A 4,093-nucleotide genomic window follows, 5' to 3' on the forward strand; every position below is an offset into this window, starting at 1 on the left:
GAAAATGTCCACTCGTTGCCGCCCACGCAATTATCCACTTGTCACCGCACGCCTTCGCCTCGCCTGCCGCTCGCCGCCTCCGCCCTCAGCCCTCCTGCTCGCCGCCCTCGCCACGGCGCTGCTCGCCCTCCTGCTCGCCGCCGCGGACTCCATCCACCAGAGACCAAGCGCTCCGCCCTGGGCCGCAGCAGGAGCTGGAGCAGCGCGGCTTGCCGGGCGTGTCGAGCAACTCGACCAGCGCAGCGAGCTTGAGTGCGACGTCGAGCGGCGAGACGACTGAGCTCCTGGCTGCGGGCGGGAGGAGGCGATGCAGCAGCGCGGCGGCGTGGAGCAGGGGAGGGTGCCCCGGCGGGGCGGGCCACGAGGGGAGCCAGTGATTGACCAATATCTCGCGCGCGCCGCCTCGAGGAGCTCGTCTACCACCGCCTGGGGCTCCAGATCTCCATCTCCTCCCCCGGCAGCGCCTGGTGCGGTGGAGACGGGGAACGGAGAGCTGCGGCTGTGGTGCCAGGACGGAGAGCTGCGGCGGGAGCTGCGGGAGCGAGAAGGCGGCCTCCTGCGGCGGGTGGAGAGGGGGCGGGGGCAGGAAGGAGGGGTCGAAGGGCTCGGGCTCTGGTTGTACAGCACCGACGTCGGCTCCGGCGACTTGCTGCCGTGGACGCTGACGATGCACGCTCTTCACCGCCGCCGCCGTTGCGCCACAGCTCGACGATGCCAAGCACCAGCACGCCGATTGGTGGACGCCACAGCTCGTCGGCAACGTGGTAGCCCCTGTCCAGGCACACACGCACTTGCAGCCGGTCGCCGCCGCCGCGGGCGGAGCTTGGCGTGGCGAGGGCACGCGGCGGCTAGGGCGAGGGAGCGCGGCGGCCAGCAACAAGACGGCAAGATGTCTTAAGGGATACCAAATCAAATTTTTTTTGAGGTGGATAACAAATCATCTATATGTATGTATTTAACGAAGACACATGTGGAGCTTAAATGGGCTGCAGATACTGCAGCCCATGGTGCACACACTATTTTTAAAATTATTTTAAAACGTAAGTAATAAAGTTCAATTATTTATGTGGTAATAATGTTATCCATACAGACGATGATTAGTAAATAAAAAATAAAACCTATTTATTATGTAATTTTTTAGTAAATTGTAGGTAACAAAAAGATTTAAGATTTATGTAAAATGTAAGTAATAAATTTGTGTTCATGTTTTGTTTGTAAAAAATATTACACATACAGACGATGGTTAGTCAATGAGAAACATTTAAATTTAAAGCATGAGCTATACAAATGTGAGTTTAATTAAATTACCAAAATGATTTTATAAATAAAATAATATTTTTGAATTGTACATTTGAAAATATTTTTTGTATTTAAATTATACATACATTTTTAGTTCATAAATATAATTTTAATTACATGAAATATTTGTAAAATAATACATGAAAAATTTCAGAAGTAAGTTATCTGTTTGTATGTTCGACTGTTTAATTTTAAAATAAGAATATTTTCAATTATATAAACATCGGGCTATACAAATGTGCGTGTAATTATTGAAATGCTTTTATAAATAAATAATACTACTGAATTTTAATTTTTAAAATAGTTTAATTATTTTAATTATAAAAAAATATTTCATAGAAAATAACTTAAATAGATGAATATTTCTAAAATAATACATGATTTAACAAAAGTAATTTATTTATGTGCTAATAATGTTATCCATACAGGCGATGATTAGTAAATAAAAATATAAATATATTTATTATGTAATGTTTTAGTAAATTGTAGGTAACTAAAAGATTTCAGATATTTATAAAATGTAGGCAATAAGTTTGTGTTTAAATATTTGTGTTTAAAAAATATTACACATACAGATGATGGTTAATAAATGTAAAACATTTAAATTTAAAGCTTGAGCTATACAAATGTGCGTGGAATTAAATTACCGAAATGCCTTGATCAATAAAATAATATTTTTGAATTGTAGTTTTGGAAATATTTGTAGTATTTAAATTATACATACATTTTTAGTAGTTCATAAATATCATTTTAATTACATGAAATATTTGTTTGTATGTTCCACTGTTTAAATTTAAAATATGGTTATTTTAAATTATGTAAACATTGGGATATACAAATGTGCGTGTAATTATTGAAATGATTTTATAATTAAAATAATTCTATTGAATTTAATTTTTAATATATTTTTATTATTTAAGTTATACATTTTTTTATAATTCATAATTTTTGTAAATAGATGAATATTTTTAAATTATACATAATTTTTTAAGTAATTTTATTTTGTTCGTAAGTACAATACTTGTAACACGTGGATATTTAAGCATTTTATTACAGAGATTATACTGTCAGTGTTGGACGGCTAGTGAATATGTTTAAATTCCGTTTATTCCTTGGTTTGGCTGATGTTGAACATCATGTTAAAGAGCCTTTTGTCTGTAAACGAAACAAAAGTTATTTCGTGGTCGACTGGTTAGTGTGTGAGCTAATCTGCGGGTGATGGTACCATTTTTTAGTTCCTATATTTTCCGAAGCCACATATGCGCTAAAAGGAGGGCTTTTTGCGCAAAGGAGGGGTTTTCTGCAAAAGTATGTCGCCCCCTCCATCATCATTGGCTGACATTGGGGCATACGCACTGGCACGCCACACAAGCGGCTCATATGTCAGTGTCTTCCTTAATTACTCGAAATCTAAAAGGGAAACATTTATAACCGGTCGACCGGCCGAGCGTTTGGCCGGTCCCCTTGCTCGCGTCGCTAGGCAGCCCAGGCCCACCAACCACAGAACTTATCTCTAACCCACCACTTCCATCTTATCCCCTCGCTTTTTCTGGAGACCACACGAGGCATCCTCGTCCTGCTCGCCCTTCAGTCTCTGAGTTCTCAATCTCTCCTCCTCCTTCCTGTGTTCTCTCCAAAATCCACACCTAATCCCCATGAAATTGAGCTCGTTTTTGTTGCCTTCTCCGCTCCGCGCAACACTTTTCCTCCATAGATCCATGAGAGGGGTAAGCTCGTCCGTGCTTTTTTCCTTTTTTTCTCTCATGCCATGTGCAGTCCGCCATGGATCCCATGAGGTTGGGCTCAAGCACAAGATTGATGTTTCTTTTCTTGCCGTTCATATTGGAGCAGCGTCCAAAGGGCAGGACAGCGATGCAGGAAACGGCACACCTCGTGCGACGGCGGAGACCGGTGCCGGCTGCGTTACCATGGTGTGCGACGGCGGAGACCGGTGCCGGCTGGGGCAGCGATGCAGGAAACGGCACACCTCGTTGCTGGAACCGGCCGACTGGAAAGCTGCAACCGGCATCCGATGATGCTGGAACCAGTAATCATTTTTGCTACCATAGGCGGTTGGTTTTGCTGGAACCACCGCCAAATTTGCAAGTTTGCTACTACTGACTTTCTGGTTTGCTGGAACAAGCTTGAATTTTTGCTACATTGGCGTTTTTGACTTTTGCTGGGGGACAACTTTCATTTTTTTTGTTTTGCAATTTTTGCTACCACCGTTTCCTTGGTTTGCTGGATCCGATGCAATTTTTTGCTACATTCGGGATGGATGGAGCTGCATGATAGGGAGCTGCATCTTAGTTTTTTGCTGGAACCGGGACACGGATAGCTGCTACCGGCGAATTTTTTGCTTCAACGGAGATGAGACCCAGACAGTTTTTTTGCTGGAATGAAATTTCTTCATGAGGTGCGGTGACGAGGCATTTTTATTTTTTTGTGCTGTAATTTGTGCTTTTTTGCTGGAACCATGTTTTGATTTTGCTACAACGAGCATTTGATTTTGCTGGAACCGCTTGAAGCAGATTTGGGACCAGTTTTTTCAGTAACTGATTTTTGCTGCAACCATCCAACCGGCGAGCGGGCCCGGCGAACGGCGCCACTGAGCTGCTCCGGCGAGCGGCGACGGCGAGCGGTGAGCGGGTCCGACGAGCCGGCGAGCATCGGCCACCGAGCTGCAATCGTCGCTACAGGGAGCTAGAACCGCAGGGTCACGTTGCTGGCGCGAAACGCAGGAGGCGACGTCGGCAACCGGTGACGACGACGGCGACCGGCGGCGAGGGTAGCG

General features: G+C 44.5%; 1 long non-coding RNA gene across 1 annotated transcript; it reads left to right on the top strand.

Annotated features, from left to right (window-relative positions):
- The first annotated feature begins 2,807 nt into the window (after nucleotides 1-2,807).
- On the top strand, nucleotides 2,808-3,817 carry LOC119325283. Its single transcript, XR_005157444.1, has 2 exons — nucleotides 2,808-3,026; nucleotides 3,151-3,817. It is a non-coding gene; the product is annotated as an uncharacterized LOC119325283 (long non-coding RNA).
- Nucleotides 3,818-4,093: the final 276 nt, after the last annotated feature.

Source organism: Triticum dicoccoides, chromosome 6B, assembly GCF_002162155.2.
Source record: "Triticum dicoccoides isolate Atlit2015 ecotype Zavitan chromosome 6B, WEW_v2.0, whole genome shotgun sequence".
In the NCBI taxonomy this organism is placed as follows: domain Eukaryota; kingdom Viridiplantae; phylum Streptophyta; class Magnoliopsida; order Poales; family Poaceae; genus Triticum; species Triticum dicoccoides.